Source organism: Arvicanthis niloticus, chromosome 26 (genome assembly GCF_011762505.2).
Source record: "Arvicanthis niloticus isolate mArvNil1 chromosome 26, mArvNil1.pat.X, whole genome shotgun sequence".
Lineage (NCBI taxonomy): Eukaryota > Metazoa > Chordata > Mammalia > Rodentia > Muridae > Arvicanthis > Arvicanthis niloticus.
In genome coordinates, this window is record NC_133434.1 from 20460116 (window position 1) to 20479314 (window position 19199).

Consider the following 19199-nt stretch of genomic DNA (forward strand, 5'->3'; position numbering starts at 1 on the left):
TAGAAGGGGGATTGAAGTGTGTGAGAACCCTTATTAAAAGTATGTATTGAAAATTTTAAGCCCACATAACACAATAATGTATTCAATATATTTTTCAGCAAGTCAAGATTTTACTCTCATATAATTAATTAAAGAATATCAGTTATCTTTTATAATCACTAGCAGTGTTAGAGAATCAGGCCAGGGAACTGTGGAGCCATCCACTATCCAGAAGCACGAACATCCCAGGTAAATAAAGGGCATAAATGTCTGACATCCATAGATACTAAAGCTGGTTTTACCTCTAACCGGATGCTGTGCAGGAGGTGGCCACTCGTGAAAAGATCATTTCTGCTCTTGCCAGAACAGACTGGAGGAGGTTTATTCCCTTTCTTTGTGTGTCATTGATTCTTGCTTCAAACCTATGGTGTGAGCCTCCAGTCAGAGGAGTCTAGGCCATGTTCCAAAATCTTTGCTCTAAGAGAAGCTGGGTAATTAAGGTCACTCACTTGATGTTTTAACACCATCTTTGACAATGTCTCAGGAACATCCGGTGTTTTCCTTAGGCAGCCTTCAGAGTGGGTTTCTGCAGGTAGTATTGGGTTCTTGGTTCTCAGCTAATAAGAAATGTAGAAATGTAGGTCAGTTTCTATAGAACCAGGAGGTACCTGCCTCAAGACACTTCTAATATAGAGCAGTCAGGATTAGAGGCCATGAAATAAAAATACCAAACATGCACGTACACACACACACACACACACACACACACACACACACACTCACTCACATGCACACTCACATGGTTTATAAGAATCCTTTAATTCTGGTGAAAAAATACAAGATATTTTGGCACACAACTTCTAAACTATTTGATTTAAGCTCCCAAATCTAAGAAGTTCTTAAGAAATCTCTAAGAAAGTAAATGCAATACTGATTTCATGATGTTTTGGTCAACAATAGACCACACATAGACAATGGTGATCTTGCCAGTAACAGACAGAGATCCAACTCCAAGATGCTTGTTATACCCTGATGAACTTCCCTTCAATGGAAGTTCTACTGAAGTACTCCTGAGATCTTGACTAACAGCAGAAAAGTACTCCAGGCTGAGTCAGCATGAAGCAAGGTTGGCTTTAGTAAGGAAGTGATAAAAGAGAGGTAATACACATTTTAGTGTAGGCATTAAGTGAGACATACGTTACGCTTTCAACAACAGCTGTATCTGCAATTCTGCCACTTTGGAAGTTACTTTGGCTGAAGGATGTAATTTGAAACCAAGTTTAAAGAGTAAACAAAGTTTAAAACCAAATTTAAGATCAAAGGTTAAGTAAAGCAATATGAACTGGTTTACATGCTTGTTTTATCTTGAAGAATCTCTTTGTAAATAAAACTGTAACTGACTTATGAGATGTATTGTTCAGATCAGGGAGGAAGGCTGATAGTCTCAAACTCAGAGGTCCCATAGGGCCTGGCTCCAGGAAGATCACTCACTTGATGTTTTAGCACTTTCTTTGATGATGTTTCAGGAACATCCAGTGTTTTCTGTAGGCAGCCTTTAGAGTCGGTTTCTGCCTGCTTTCTGCCAATAGTATTGAGTTCTTGATTATCAGTTAATAAAAATACGTAGAGGGAACTCCAAGGGTGTGTAGTTTCTTTCTGTCCCCTATGCCTTCTTATTTGCCCCAGTCTTGGTATCCTGACTCAGTCTTGGATGATTTGATCATCTGGAAACCTTACAAGGTTACAGCCTTCACAGTAAATGCACAAAACACAAAGTCATTTAACAAAGCAGTTCCTGAGGCTGTGTACACTGTGTTGAAGGACAGTGATTGCATTTCCCCCATATGGAATATTATATAAACAGTATTTTAGTTCAAAACTTTGAACACAGAATCAAATATCAAGGCAAGGAGGGCTATGTGGGCAAAAGTGCTTCCTATACAAGAGAAAGACCTGAGTTCAAATTCCAGCACCTACATATAAAGTCAGGTATGGCTAAGTACTGGCCTGTAACCAGGGTGCTGTAGAGAGCAGAGACAGGAGGATTGCTAGGTCTTGTTGGCCACCAGCCTAGCTCCAGGTTCAGTGAGAGACCCTTTCTCAAGGGAATAAGGCAAAGAATTGTACAGCAGGACATCCGATGCACTCCTGTGGCCTCCATGTGCATATACATACACTCTACACACAAATACACACAAACACACACACTTAAAAAGATCAAGGTGTCACTTTAGTGCACAAATACTCATTAATATAACAAAGGTATAGGATATATTCAGTAAGTACCCATTGAAATAAATAGATTTGAAGTAAAGGTAATAGGACTCTTTCATACTTAAAGCACACCAAGATTAGGTAGCCCCAGGTGATTAATAATAATAATAATAATAATAATAATAATAATAGGAATGGAAGAATAGACCATTAAAGGTTTTCTCTAGCATTGAATTTTCCATTTAGTCTTCTGTCTAGACCTATAACAAACTATGTTGTGAAGAAGCTTCCATTTTGTTTTCGCCATTGGTAAAACATAGACTGTGATAACACCTATCAAACGCATCGCATCTAGGTCTTCTTACAGTTGATCTGCAATGACGGCTGTGATGCAGATGCATGCCACACACAGAAACTTCTAACATCTCTGTGGTCTCTCTGCAGTCTCTCTTCGATCCTCGTATGGCTAATATATTAGGGGAAATCTGATGGGAATTAGACTTTCCTCAAAAGCCTGGGGACTTCTTAATCCGCATATTTCCCATGTTCCATCTGGAGACCATGGTTCCCAAGCAACGGGGATGAGAAGATGAGCGGGCTTCCGATGGTGCTTCCTCAGTCTTTGTCTTTCCTGTGGGTCATTATTGTCCCCAGGTTTTGTGGCAAGGCTCACTTTCAGTGTGCCCTTTTCATTCATTTGGAAACTAAAAAGGCACGATGTGCACCGTGTCCTTCATCATGTCAGCCACCGGCTCTGCTGGACTCAGATGCAGAGACACAGTCACAGCCAGCGCATACTGTACCATGCTGTCTGCTTTAGGGAAACAGTCACATGGGGCTTGTTAATGGGATGCCCAGAGGCCTTTGAAGGCTAGAGGCCTGGAGCTAATAACACCTCATAGCTGGGCTTGCAAAGAAAGCAGGCTTTTATCTTTGTGACTGGGAGATAGATTTGGGACATATTAGAAGTCCCTATTACATGGTGCTAGGATATTTATCCCCATGTCTACTCTGCTATGCTTGGGACAATGCTTAGTTATTTAAAAAGCTTTTAATAAATGTTAAACCGTGCAGTCTTCTTCAGCTTTAGCTTTATGAGTCAGGGTCTTATAGAGTCCAGGCTGGCCTTGAACTCATTATATAGCTAATGAGAATCTTTACTTTATGCTACTTCTGCTTCTGCCTCCAGATGCTGGGATTACAGATGTATGTGGGGACCCATTTTGTGTGATGCTGGTGATGGGACCCAGAGATTGCTGCATGCCAGGCAAGCACTCTACCAACAGAGCTGTGTTCCCACCTCAACATGCAATCTTTACAATGATTCTGCTCCAACCAGGGAACTAATTCCCAAGATGTCAAGGGACTTACTGAGTATCACACAGGCTGTCGGTGGTGCAGGCAGGGTTCAAGCCCGACCCTGTCAGCATCCAACACTCTTAAATTTCATCAGTAAAGCTAAATTTAACATTTGGAATCACGTAATATGGGCAACAGGAGAGATCAAGCACTGTATTTCTCACAGAAAGGAAGTGTGAGTTCAAGAAGACTGCATGAGTGAAGTGATGAGGAAAAACAAGGAACCTGTATCGTACTCCTGGGAACATAGAGATTGGAGAGACAGGATAGAGCCAGAGGCTGCTTAGAACCGGAGATATTCTATTGACTGTTGCATTCTTCAGTGTATTAACACCATCCCAAAATTATTTATTTATTTATTTATTTATTTATTTATTTATTTGAGACAGGGTTTCTCTGTGTAGCCCTGGCTATCCTGGAACTCACTCTGTAGAGCAGGCTGGCCTCGAACTCAGAAATCCGCCTCTCTCTGCCGCCCAAGTGCTGGGATTAAAGGTGTACGCCACCACTGCCCAGCCAAAATTATCTTACTTATAAGTAACTTCCTCAAGTGCAATAGTGAAGAAAGGGAATAAAGGATTTAAATATTTAAGATTTGCTAGTAATAATTGCCTCACTCGATGTTCAACAAATGTTTTACTAATGAAAGAACGGAGAGGATGACTAAGAATGCTGTACGTGTAACGTAGAGGCTGAAACAGTTGGAACCAAGGCTTTTTAGATTACCATCATCATCATTATCACCACCACCACCATCATCACCACCACCATCAGCATATCAGCATCATTTACGGGTGCACAATTTAACAGGTGTTTAGTGACAACCCAGATCCTACAATTATATGTATTGCTATATGACCTAGAAAGATTTATTGCAGTAAATTCTATGAGGCCAAGAAGGATTGGTTAGTATTGCCCCAGTGTGCTGGCTGGTTTTATGTGTCAACTTGACACAAGTTAGAGTCATCAGAGAGGAAGGAACCTTAATTGGGGAAATGCCTCCATGAGATCTAGTTGTAAGACATTTTCTCAATTAATGATCAGTGAGGTAGGGCCCAGCTCATTATGGGTGGTGCCATGCCTGGGCTGGTGGTCCTGGGTTCTATAAGAACGCAGGCTGAGCAAGCCAGGGGAAGCATGAACTTGCTTTTTGGTCTTGGTGTTTTGCCCAAGCAATTGAAACCCTAACTTAGATATCCAGGCATCCCACGGTTTTAAGAACACGTTTATATTTAGCTTTATCACCTTTAACAAATGTATATCTGGGCTGGTGAGATGGCTCAGTGGTTAAGAGCACCAGCTGCTCTTCAGGAGGTCATGAGTTCAAATCCTAGCAATCACATGGTGGCTCACAACCATCCATAATGAGATCTGATTCCCTCATATGGGTGTCTGAAGACAACTACAGTGTACTTGGGGCCAGAGTGACCAGGGGCTGGAGCAAGAGGAAAAAGGGAAGAGGCGGGGGAAGAATATTCTTCAGAAAGTAACACTGCAATGAAACTAGGGTTGCCCAAGCACTTTCTATGTACCCTGATGACTTACCATTGGTAAAGAAAGGGTTCCTCTGGGCAGGGGTTTCTGGGCAGCTAGTTGATCAGTTATTATTAGTACAGCAGACAGTACATCTCCAAGGCATGTGGTTCTAGTTTCAGGCATCTACTCTTTCATTCCTGTACCTCAAAATGTGAGTTAGTTGTCTCCTAGAATTTTCTGGGGTATTTTGTATAATATCCCACCATGGCCCACCCACATCACTAAATTGGACTTCTTCAAATAACTTCGTTCTTATCTCTTTTCAATACTTAGGTAGCACATTGCTTGACATACTGATGGACAATCAGTGACTGATGGTAACTCATGGGGGGAACAGGACATATGAAAAAGGCATGGGAAGAGAAAGATGATCTCCAATTGCACTTGACACAGTTGTTCACACAAGCTGTAATCAGTAATTTCTTGTGTTGCAATATAGTAATTAATTATTACTATAATTATAAATTACTAAATTACTAAATAATAATTATAGTCATTTGTTTTATATTTTATTATGGAGTTTAACTTGAAATGCACATACTTTGTGTTTGCTGAGTGCTGGGCATTATGAGATTGGTTTCAATTCCTAAGAAGCATCCAGCTTAGTGGGAAAAGTGAACCTGGGTTAACAACTATAACTCAAGGTCACATTATCACTGTGATAAAAGTACATCTGTGTAAAAAGGGGTATCCTATTCTTTATGTCATTTAATTTTAATAATATAGTGAGATAGAGACAATTACTACTTTTTTCAGATTGGGAAATGGAGACCTAGAAAAATGAAATGAACTGTTGACTGTGACAAAGTTGGTAGAGTCAGGTGACAAGCTTAGATTGAACTGCATTAAACAAGAACAAGAACAAAGAAGAAGAAGAAGAAGAAGAAGAAGGAGGAGGAGAAGGAGAAGGAGAAGGAGAAGGAGAAGGAGAAGGAGAAGGAGAAGGAGAAGGAGAAGGAGGGGGAGGGGGGAGGGGGAGGGGGAAGAGGGAGAGGGGGAGGCAGAGGGAGAGGAGGGGGAGGAGGAGGAGGAGGAGGAGGCGGAGGAGGAGGAGGAGGAGGAGGAGGAGGAGGAGAAGGAGAAGTAGAAGGAGAAGGAGAAGAAGAAGAAGAAGAAGAAGAAGAAGAAGAAGAAGAAGAAGAAGAAGAAGAAGAAGAAGACTGTTGCACTACAGTAGCCAGTACAGAAGATGGAGGGCTTATCTGGGGGCAATGGCAGTGGGTGTCAGGAAGGAAGAAGATGACAAATGAGACAATGTCAGATCAAGGAGTTGGCAACAGAAGAGGAAGAGAGAATGACGTTGGTAAACTCCTGAGGGATTCAGAAATGTGGTCAGGGAACTGGGAGAGTTTGGTATTTGTTAAGGAAAGAAACCAAGGAACAAAGAGGGTGGAAAGACAAAGATTGTACCATGGGAATTAAAATGTCTCCAAAATTCTATCATTTCTGAAAGAATTTGTTCCTTTGCAAGAAGTTGCAAATGAGAAGAAGAATGTTTGTTACTTGCTGCTCATGTTCCTGCTAGATGTCTGTCTGGCCACATCTACATGATATCCCAGATGAGTGAGTTCTGGGACAACAGTCAGAGAAGAGCTCAGAAATGGTGAGATAGAAATTCTGCATTTGCACAGGAGCCTAAGCTAGTCAGGCGTGAGCTTAGAATGTGCTACAGTTTGCATTTTTTTGTTGTTGTTGTCTCTCACAGGCTTATGTATTGGGAGTTTGTCTCTAAATGAGGGAATATTGGGAGGTGGACCCTTTAAGACATGGCACCTAGTCAGGGATTTTTGGGTTAATTGAAGCCATGTCTTCAGAAGAGCCTGCAGGACCTCCCCTTACCCCACACTTCCAGTTTTAAGAACTGATCTTTTCCCTCTGCATGTTATCACCACTTCAACACTGGCTGCTGTGGAGTCCTCTTCAGCGCTAAGGAACTGCGCTGAATCTCCAGAATTACAAGCCCCCTTTCTTCATAATTGTGGCCTACCGCAGGTAATCACTGGAGTAACAGAAGCACATACTCGTGCTGATTCTTAGACCTAGTATGCAGTGGGCTCCCAGATATCTTTTTTTTTTTTTTTTTTTTTTTTTTTTTTTTTTTTAGATATCCCGGATATTTTTTTTAAAAAAAGATAAATGAATAAAAGAGAATTTACCACCAGAAAGACTCAAGTTTAACAAAATTAGAGGGAAAAGCTAAGAAGGACTGAAGACAGTCAAGAAAAGTCAAGAAAAAAGTAAAAAAAAAAGTCAAGAAAAAAAGTCAAGAAAAAAAAAGTCAAAAAAGTCAAGAAAAACAAGCAAGGTCTAGAATGGATATTTTCACTGATAGCAGCCAGACATTGCACTGTGAGCAGAGGTGACTAAGTGCAGAAAAGTCAGCAGGCTCTGGCATGAATTTTGTTGGACCTGATTAGAACGTAAAGGATTCACACAATTTCTTTTAGGGTAGCCAAACTTTCCTAGTCCTGTCCTCATTTTTTTTTAAATAAAAAGAAATATCATGCATAAAACTTCATATGAAGTGTAGTCTTCACTGGCTCCAGTTGTATTTAACATAGAGAATCAAACAATAAATTTCTAATGACTATTTATTACAGGTTTTGCTGAAAAACCACAGACTGGACAAGCTGAGCTGACTCCAGGCTATAACATAGTATCTAGAACAGAGGGTTCACAGGTATCATAAGAGATACTTTGTAAGTAATCCCTCTCTCAGCAAAAGGCTCTTGGTAGGAGGTGGATAATGCTGAGATGGCCTTCCCCATCTAGGGTCTGATGTGCCAGTGGTCTTTGTGGCTGGCTGATCGATGTGTGCCTTGACAATAAAAATAGCAGAGTCAGACTATTGTTGTATTATTAATATAGAAGAGCTTTCAAGTCACTCTTGGTTGGCTGGTTTTTTGTTTTATTCTTTTCTGTTTATGGAAATGCACTGGATTATGGAAAGTATAACTCCCAGCAAGGGATATGATGCATGGGGCCAGGAACCTGTTTTCTCTTTCGTCTAGGTTTTTAGAATTAAAAAATGGAACCATGAAAAGGCTTTCTTATTTGTTAAGTAACAGACCTTATGGGTTTTCTAATTCTCTACTATTCCTCCCCAAAATCTTGTAACTTCATTGTTGTGATAGAAAACAGAAAGAACACAAGTTAGGAAACCTCACTGTAACACTGTGGTTTTTTTTTTTCTGGCACCACCTCTTCCTGGATAGCATGCCCCTGCTGAGGAACGTCACCCTCCCTCACAGCATCACTTAAAGCTGCGTTAGTTATGTTTCTGTTGCTTTGATAAAACACTCGGAATAGACCCAATTTAAGGAGGAAACAATTTATTCAGACTTAAGATTCATGGAATTATAGCCCATAGCATTGAGGAATGTCATGGTAACAGGCAGTTAGAACACAAGGCTGACTGACCACATCTCAACCACATACAGGGAGCAGAGACAACAAGCAAAAAGTAGGGTGGGGCTAAAACCATTCAACACCCCCCCCCCATCCAGTGATGTACTTGCTTTAGAAATCCTCTGTATCCTAAAGGTTCCATAACATCTTCAAACAATGTGACCAGCTGGGGACCAAGTGTTTAAAAACAGGAGCATCAGGGGCACATTCTCATTCAAACCAGAACAACCTCCCATCACCAGATGTACATTCTCTCTCTTTCCTAACAAGTATCCCTGATGGTCATGGTTTCTCTCCTTGTTGCTTATGTAATTGCATTTTGAAAATGATTTCAACACAATCATTTCTATCTTTTCTTAATCATTTCTAGTTTTAATTTGACAAAACCATCACCCTAACGCTCCTAAATATATATATATTCCAGCATTTGTTATTTCAGAGTTCCTGGAGAACAGTGCCTTTCCCCTCAGGGTTGACAACGGGATTGTTGCTTCTCTTCCATTTCTTTCATCATGAATAAGTGAGTGCTGTTACTCAGCTCCAGGAGTTATGCCCCAAAGGTAACGCTAAAAACTTCACTCATTCATTGACTCATTAGTTCCTTCAATTATCCTTAATCAGATACCATGTGATTAAAAGTAAAAGACAGTCCTCTCTCTTGAGAGTTTGTGCACCACCTGAAAGACTAGTTGTGAACAGGAGTGATCACAGTGAGCTACAGTAAGATTCATGAAAGAGCCAGAGAGTCATCAGGAGTGAGACGGTAAGCTCTGCTTAGAACAAAGGGAGGACATTTTCTAGAAAGGAAAACACAACATTAATATTGAAGATTTAGAATTCACTTACTGCGTGTTACAGGGAGTACTCTAGGTGTGACATTATGGTCAGGAGAGGGAAATGCAAGTATGCCACATGCTGAGACAGGAGATGAACGTGAAGGAGTGGGAGAGGAGACTGGAAAGGGTATTGAGAATGCAAGAAGACACTACCACATTTACCAGTACTGTTAGCCATGTTGGTGGCCATAGAATCCATAAAGAATTTTAAGCAAGGAAAAGATAGTGTAAGAATCTTATTTTAAGAAGAGTCACTGAGATTCAACTTAGAGAACAGATTAGAAAGAGATGTAGGTGGAAGATTTCTAACTTCCATCGGCAGGTTATTAGGTGCTAGGGGACTAGTGGGTGGAGATCAGAAATGCCCCTCACCCACTGACTTTTCTCATGTTATCAGAAGATGGCCAGGCGCTGTGTGTAGGAGAGATGTGGGGTGGCAAGATTGACTGTTTAAAGGGAACTGTCAAAAGTGAAGTGAAAGATGGAAGAGATGGGAGCTGAGTGACAGCCTGGAAAGCCTGAGACAGAAGGTGGCTGGAACCAGCTCTAGAGAGGGAAGCCTGCACTTGCAACAGACCACTGTGTGAGCGCTTCTGTTGTGAACGTGTATGATTTCACAAGTTTAGGAGGGTAGAAGGCATTTCCTGGAAGCAGCTACAATGAGAAAAGTGCACACTAGATTCCTTAACACCCAAGTGCAGCTGTCCAGTCAAGGCGAAGGCAGAACTTGTGGAAGGAGAGATGGATCTTAGCTCTCTCGGTTTCCTTCCTGAGCTGTTTTCCAGGATAATCAAGTAGAACAACCCGCCACCAGGAAACACATTAAATTGATGTGCATGGGATGATTCTATGTTAAATTTTGCAGTTTAACTTAGAGGAATGTCAGAGACCATGCTTTTAGCGTTTGCATATTAATACAGAGATATTCTGGCAGTACGTATGAGAACAAATTGTTTATAGACTCCTTTCCTTGGTTCATAGCAAAACTATATTAATATTCTTTGGGGGGGGTGCTTACTCCTACTGTCTATGTTAAGGGACATCCTCCAGACTACCTGAAGTAATTTTAAATTATGAATGCATGGACTGGAAATCAGTGGGGCTAGAACATATGGAGGTTAGAATCTAACTTCTCAGGAGAGCACTTGCTCTCACACTGACTTTGTGTGAACATAAGTATCCAGAGCCTATATAAAGCCCATGCAGCTTAGCCTAGAGCTACATCCTGCCTCAAGAGGGGAAGGCGAGGACAGGGCACTAAGAGATAAAGCTGGTTGCAATGGAAGTGCCTGTTCAGTTCTCCCTGGGCTGACTGCTTGAACCATTATAAGTCTGGATATGAGAACTTCTCTTACCCACTCAGTGGTCACTCAGTTGTTGTCTGAATGTGATTAAATGTTTTCATGCGTGGGACTGAAATACTAGTGGAGCAGAGGTCACACCCCCCCACACACACACACACAAAGTACCCAGAGAAACTCTGCTCAATTGTTTGCTAATTTCTTTCTTTAACCTCTTAAGTTTTTTCATTTTTGCTTCTGTAATGGGAGGACTTGGGATAAGTAACGGGGAGGAGATTGGTCACAGTGTCTTCAGATCAGCTTAGCACATTACTGTGTATTTCCTTTACCCTTGTGTGTTAGTCAGCTTTCGGTTACTATGACGAATTGCCTGGCATCGTGAACTTAAAAGGAGGAAAGTTTTAATTTGTTCCAGGGTTTTAGAGCTTCAGCCCATGGTTGCTTGGTTTCATTGCTTTGGGTCTGAGGACAAATAGAACAGCACTGCAAGACCATGTGGCACAGGAAATCTTGTTGGTCCTGGCCTTGCTTCAGATACTCTCTTCACTGCTGCATATATGACACTACCTGAACTGTGAGCTTCTGGTAATTCTCCTGTCTCAGCCTCCATCTTACCTTTAGGAATGCTTAGAGTACAAACACATGCAACTGTGCCTGGCTTTACATGGGTTTTTAGGGATCTGAAATCAGGTCTTCATGCTACAAAGCCAATCACTTTACCCACGGAGCCATCTTTCTATCAACTGAACCCCTAGATCTAATAGTGTAACTCTATGTTCACAAAGGCTGGGAAACCATTAACGTAAAGGTCATGGAGAGGACTTCCCCCCTTTATATCATTCATTGTCATATTTATCTTCTTCATACCTTTTCACTGTTATATAAAATATGAATTTAATAAAATATAAATTATAGAAAATAGAATATATTTTCCAATACACATGAATGATTTTATGGATATAAATGACAGTAAGTAATATCACATAAAATATTTTCAGAACATCATTATCTTAGCTAATTCAACTAACCTAAAGAATAAAAGAGAGTGATGTGTAGCTTGCCTAAAATTCCGATGGAATTGGTTAACAGTTAATTTTGCTAATCATTTTTCAAGTAAGCTATTAAGAGCATAAGAAATATATATTATATGTTAACTAAATGTATGCATATATATATATATTCTAGGAATAGGGTAATATACATACACACATACATATATGTATATTATCATTATTTATATTATATATATATGTGTGTGTGTGTGTGTGTGTGTGTGTTTGTGTGTGTGTGTGTGTATTATCATGGGTGCCTGCTTCAGTATCTCATTTTTGAACCAGGACCAAGTTAATGGTCAAGGTGTCAGAGTTTGTTGGCCAGGACCAGCACGATTTCCTGTGACATACAGTTCTAATATTCTGTGCAGCCACAGACCCAAAGCAATAGAACCAAGCATCAGTGGATGGAAGCTCTGAAGCCCTGAAACAATGACATGTTCACTTGACATGTCAAGTTCCCCTAGTGAATTCTTTTACATGTTTGAACCCACATTTATATAACTATCTATATGCCTGTTTATATGGAATCTATCTATCTATCTATCTATCTATCTATCTATCTATCTATCATCTGACTGTTTTCCCATCTATCAATATCATCTTCTTATTTAGCATGTCAAGATTCAAAAAATAATTCCTTATAAAATGTGAATAAATGCTGTGGTTACCTATCCCCCCAACCCCCTACCCTGCAAGACTGCAATGCATGTGGCTTGGTAAGGGGAAGGAGATGAACCACTGCAGAGACAGTTTCAGAACAGTGTCTACTATTGCACATGAACAGCTACTTACCTAGTGGAAGCCTATCTACTGATTGGTTAGCACATCACCTTGGATTAGACACTTAGAGCCCACAGCACCAGTGTCTCTATGCAGAAGCACATTGGTGGAGACATGAGGGTGAAGACTCATCTGCAGGCCAGCTACCTCTACTCATACTACTTCAGAACTCAGGGTTCTGACTTTTAGGAATATTCAGCAGGATGGTGTGCCAAGCTTCGTTTTAGAAGTGAAGGGTGCCAGCCATGCTGGCTGCGGGGTCACACCTGTATTTTCTCCTACAGATAGATTCAATTATCTTTTCTCCACAGTTCTCCTGCTCCAACCTTCCACTCCCAACCCCCCAAGAAGCTAGTTTACATAGCTCCTGCAAGGCCATCTTTGGTCACTCATTCCCAATGTCTTTCTGGAACTCTATGGACGGGTCACTGTACTCAGCCATCTCCCCCATTAATGGCCTTCTGTGTTGTTTTCAGTTCTTGGACCTTACCCATGTCCTGATGTCTTGGCACACATCCCCGTTAGGTCAGCTCCCAGAAGCAAGATGAAGCCCTGATGAATGAACACATGAGTTTGCTGGTCAAAAAAGCTTGTAACATCTAAGTTTTCTTTCCACATATTTCAGTAATTTCTCTTTATCTCTCACAAAATCCAAGTGTTATAATCTTCTCAGGCTTTTCAGTTGACAAAATGATTATTATGATTATTCTTACTTTAAATTTACCCAACTCTGAGTGAATTTAAACCTTTTTACATGGTTGTTGACCATTTATGCTTGCTTTTTTGATCTATCCATATGTTTTCTTTAGTTTTAATATTTTACATTTTCCCTTTTCCTGCTCTTCGGAAAATGACTTTATACATTACAGGAGATCAAAATGGCCCTTTTCTATGTGATTTAAAATATGAATTCCAAGAAGGGTATAAAAAGAAAAGGAAAACTACTACTAGAAAATTTATTAAAGAAATAAAACTTATATTAGACCAAATTTAGAGTCTTCTATTCAGCAATGTTTGGTGAAATTTACTGATTAGGTCAGAGATTGTCTTCATTCAGGTTAAAATAGCTTTCTGTAAAGTAGCAGCCATGCCAAATGGAAATGATCCTGTTGGCCCAACCTGTTAAAGGAAATGCTTTGGCAAGAGGACTGCTCATCTTGACAGCATAATTTCCAGAGTTGAACATCATAGGTACTAGAGATAAGACAGCTGAACAACCAGCATGCAGCATAGTAGGAGAATAATCACTAAGCATATCGTGTTCATCTCACTGAAGAGTAGCATCAGGTATACACAAACAAGTTGTTACTTTATGATCTTGGGAGTTGAGTGACAGTCCATCTAACAAGGCTTTTAAACTACCCAGGCTAACTTTTTCTTTGTCATTAATAGGCTTCGGTGACTGGCAATGAGGTCATTATAAATTAGTATTTGTAAGTAGAATAACACCTTGAAGCACACCTAAAGATAATGTTAAAGATGATGTGTGTTAGATGTTTTCTGATTGCAAATATTCTAGGGGAAATCCCTGCTTGGTGAAATGACTCTAAGGTTTTCAGCATCTGTCTATCTTCCTGTCTATTTATATATCTACCTACCTACCCACCTACCTACCTATGTAGTACCTCTCATCTGTGTATTCATTTGTGCTCCCCCATCATCTGTCTGTCTTTCTACCTCCATCCTTTGTGGGGATGATTTTTGTTGTAGCTCACGTCTCTTTGAACATTAATTCAAAGTAAAGAGGTAGAAGGTCCACTCAAGATGGAACTTTTATGCCAAATCTGGAGAAGAGATCAATCACATTAGTTGTAAATAAATGGGATGTTTACATGTCGAGGTTCATGTTGTATCTTCAATGTGACCCCTTTTCAGGAAAATTACTATAATGTTTCAGAACTTCCTTCATTTAAATATACTTGGAGACAGTGTGAAGGAAATCTTCTCCCTCCTGAGAGATCTACCCAGGAGGAGCTGTTCCCACACATTGGTTTTATACTCAAGGACCATGGGCTGCAGTTCATAGAAACTTCAACAAAGAAACACACTGGATCACAGGAGAAGAAACAAACATGATTGTAGCTACCATTCCAAATACTGGTTTACTTAATTAAGCAGTCTTTGTGGAGTGGGGCAATCGTGTTTACCCACCCCTGACAGCATAGAAAATTATTGTTTAATGAAAGAACAGTGACTTTGGAACTTTCTGGGTTAAAGACTTTTTAAAAATTAATTTAAAAAGATTTGTTTGCTTTAGTATGTATAAATGTTTGCCTCACATATATGTGTGCATTACAAATATTCTTGTTGCCCAAGGAGATTAGAAGGCACCATCCTCCTGGAACCGTGGCTATAAATGATGACTGTGTGCTGTCATGGCGGTACTGGGAGTCAAACTAAGGTCTTCTGAGAGAGCAGCGAGTGCTCTGAACCACATTTCTCCAGACTCTGGGTCAATGTTTGTAGCTGAGCATTGGAATCTGGAGAAGATTGGAAACTATCTGCTAAAAGTGAAAACTGGTCACCTATAATCCCAGAAATCTGTGGAAGAGAATTAACGTTAGTTGGAGGCTAGCCTGGGCTACAGAGTGGTTTTTAAAGGTAGGCAGTTGGCAATGAAAAGTTTGAAGCTTACTACCATTAGCTAAAGAAACATTTTAAAATTTAAACAGAAGCAAATATGTTTGTTAATAGAAAGTAGTAAAATACTTAAGTCTAGAAACTTAGATAAACTATATATAGGCCTTTTAATATAATCAAAATGTGAAATTTAAGTAGTAAAGACAAAATAGGCTAAGTTACATTAAGACAAATTATATATAAAGAAGATATTTAAGACATACATGTGTAAATAAAATGGGCTAAAAATAATGCCATTAAACCATTTATCATCTCAGTAAATTAAAAAAAAATGAGTAAATTAGAAGGAAAAGTTGAAAACAAAAAACACATTAAAAAAATTCCAATTCTCCAGGAAGGAGCAAATTTCTATGGCTTCCAAGGTAAGGCCACAGGTAAGTTCCCAGAAAGCTAAGGGCCAAGCATGAGGACATTGGCCTTTCCTCTGCCCCTGGTGAGCTGGACCCCCTTGTGCTTTGTTTGGCAAGGCAGACTCTATGCGTGGGACAGTTATTTCTACCCACTCCTGATGTTCGCTCTGCACAGCACAGCCTAGCAAACTCACGGTAAGCCGTTAGGAAGGAGGTGAGTGGAATGAAGAGGGAACATGAGACACACTGATACCTTCACACTTTCTTTCCCTCCCCAGTGCGTCAGATGGCTGACACATCACCCTGGACACGCTCCATGCTATGCCACTTCACTCCTAATGCAGTGACCTAAATTTAAATGACTTCCAAGAACAAAGACATAACTGCCTGATTCAGATCACAACAGCACTAAGAGAACTAACTTGCAGTTTTCATCATGGACACCTGCCAAACCGTATGACTTCGTTTGTATATGTTGTGGTATTCAGATGGCTTTGCATATGCTGTGTGTGTAAAACCATTTTCTGGTCTTTTGGGTCTAAAACTGGGTCTATTCACCAGATTTCAATTTAGGAGCTTTTAAAGATAGTGTTATTTAAAGAGGCCTCCCAATGCAGGGAGGGTGAATCGCTCCACAATGCTTCCCAATCCATCTTGATGGTCTTGCATCCCACTTCTGTGAAATTTTAAGGCAGATGTGAAAGACACAATCCAAAGTCCTGATACTATGGCTCTCCACTGTGTTCATAAGGCCTATTCCCAAGACTAGCAATGAGTTCTCTGTGTTCCTAGCTCTCAGTTGAGTACTAGAACCATGTCTATTCAGGAACATATTTCTAATAATGCAAGACTTAAATTCTCCTATCTGGTAAAGCATGGTTCCCTGCTTATAGAACACAAGTCCTCTGTTGGTATTTTTGAACAGTTGTAAACTCCAAAACTCCCACACCACCTGTTACCCCACACACCTCTCTGTCATTCTGTATCTCTTACACAGAAGCTGGGTTACAACATGCTTCTCTCCATTAGAGATTTCTTAAAAAGTGCTTTTCTCTGACACTCAAAGGCAAAGCCTTAATATTGGCTACTCTCTAATGTGTTGCTCCTTCCCCTTATGTCTCCCTTCTTTGCTCACTTTCTAGTTATTAAGTATGGTATATTGCTTTTCTTATTTCTGTGATGTCTACAGTTTATTTGTCCTCACAGCTTGGCATGGGATACAACCTATATGACAGTGGAAGGCATAATAATTGATTGACACAGTCTGAGTTCATGAGTTTGCTGAGAAATGGCAACCTACAGCCAGGGTCTTCTTACAGTGGCCTACACCTGCCAGCTAGACACTATATTTGCAAGGTTCTAGAACCTTCCTAAAGTAGCACTACCTGTTATGTATAAGGTGTTCAAACACAAGAGCTCGTTGGGACAATTTGGCTCCAAGCCACTGCACTCCTAAAGCTAGTTCTACCTCATGGACTTTTCATTTGCTGCCATCTGTCTGGAATATGCTTTCCTGGTCTTTCACTTCCTATAAGACTTGAGTAGTAAGCAACTTTCTCTGTGATCTATACCTTGACAATGGTGCTTAATGCCTTCATCCACACTTCCTATCTGATTTCTTTGTTTTTGTCCTCTCCCACCTATCTCTGCCATGTAACTTATTTCCATTTTTCTTCCATTAGAATACTAACCTCATTCAAGTTGACCTCTCAGTCAAGAGCTTGATAACATAACATAACAGTCTTTTAATTAATTCCTGCTATTTAAACTAATGAGCAAAGGTACCGAGAGCTCGTTGGCTTGCCCATTGCTCTAGCTCCAATGCCAAGTATGCTGTCTGGCTCATAGTAAATTTTCAATAATTATTTTAGTGAATAAATAAACCAGGTTAGAAACCAGAAATCATACAATATATTGAGGCAGCCACTGACTCCCAAACACATCTGAATTAAAGTTATTAAAATTAAAGCTATTCAAGTTATTTGATCTTTGCTTGCATTTGACTCTGAGTTAATTCTTGATAAATTTCTGGTCTTTAGTCTTAGCTGGGTCCTCAAATGTCTTTAAAGGATGCAGTTAGCCTTTGGAAAGAGGAGGCTGCAAGCTGTGTAGGGAGTTGGGAAGGCTTAGGAACACAACTACAGGGCCAGTACTTCTTCCTTGAATCCTACTGGGTGGCCAGTTTATTATTAATTCAAGCAATATTCATAAATGTTTATCAATGTGCTGAACACTCAAGATGCAATTCATTCATTGACACATCCATGCACAGTGCCAAATGTCACCTCTGTTCATGTGACTCTAAGTGGTCTATGTAGAATACTGGCTGTCAAGATATAGGAACTGGAGATCACCTCAGGAAATGGTACAGAAGCTAATTGTACCCCTTCCTGGAGGGAGGTGGCAATCTGAGGGGTTCCCTCAATTCGACATTGAGGGTTTTCAGGGTGTTCTATGTGATCAAACGCAATGTTTGTTTTTTGTCTTCCTGTAATGGAGAGGCTAATTAACCTTTGATGATATAAGAATTAGATCTTGAATTCACCAGGCAGACATTTCTAATTCTTCGCCTTTTGTTGCTAATGTCTCATCTGATCTAAAACCCTGAAATATTATGCTTTGAGTATTTTCACAGGCAAGGGAGGAAGTCTGTCTCAATTCCATTATCACCATTATTGTCATCAATTTTTAACTCTGATCACTGGAAACCTATAGAAAATCAAAACACCAATCATATAGCCTGATATAGTCACAGCTTTTCTTTGCTGGGATAAGTGGGAAGGAAAGTTGCCGAGACAGGTTCATCTTACAAACCACAGTGTGAGGTCCAGTAGATGATAAAGTACTAAGATGGGACTTTGGGAGGAGGATACCTCTAAGTTTACCACATATATGGGCTGGGGAGAGTCAGCTGAGAAGAAGCTATTTGGAATAATTGCAAGACAAAAGGAATGATTGCATAATAATTAAAGAAGGGAAATTGAGCAGGGAAAATGGAAGAGGGCTTGAAGAGACAGAAGAAAGCTTAGACTGTCCCCTAAAGCCATCTTAATGTCTGATATAGGCACAGCCAGTACATGGCTGAGACTCTAACGTGCTCAGCAGCACAGAGTAACAGTATTGCCTCACACAAACAGGGATTAGTCATGTTCCTTGAGAAGGCCAGCTTCTATGTGGCATTGAGAGGCACACAGGGACAGTTCAATGAGCTGATTAATAGCAGTTGGAGAAAGCATCTTATTCTAAAATAATTTGAGACCTTAAATAGTTGCAAGTCTTGGGAGTATAGCTCATGGTGGGTCACTTGCCCAGTTGAATGAAAATGGCCTCCATAGTCTCAGCGGAAATGGCACTATGAGGAGCAGGTGTGGATGGCTGGAGGAAGTGTGTCACCGGGGTGGGTTCTGTGGTTTTAAATGCTCACGCCAGGCCCAGTGCACAAGGCCTTTGGTTTGGTTCCCCCACAAAAGAAAACAAAATGAGCATGCTGGAGAGGTTGAGAAGTTGCAAAAATGATGTAAACTTTCCTGTCTACCTTCTCTATCCACATTTACTGTGGTTGTTGCGATCATGTGATTGCTTTATATAGTTTTCTTTTTCTATATGTATGCTTATAACCCTTTTCTGATACGATTGAGAGTAAGTCATGATATAATGATAGATTTCAGACATAGTGCTTCAATGTATACTTCTTAACAAACAAGAACACACAGCACAAACATTAAAAGCAGGAAAGTAAAA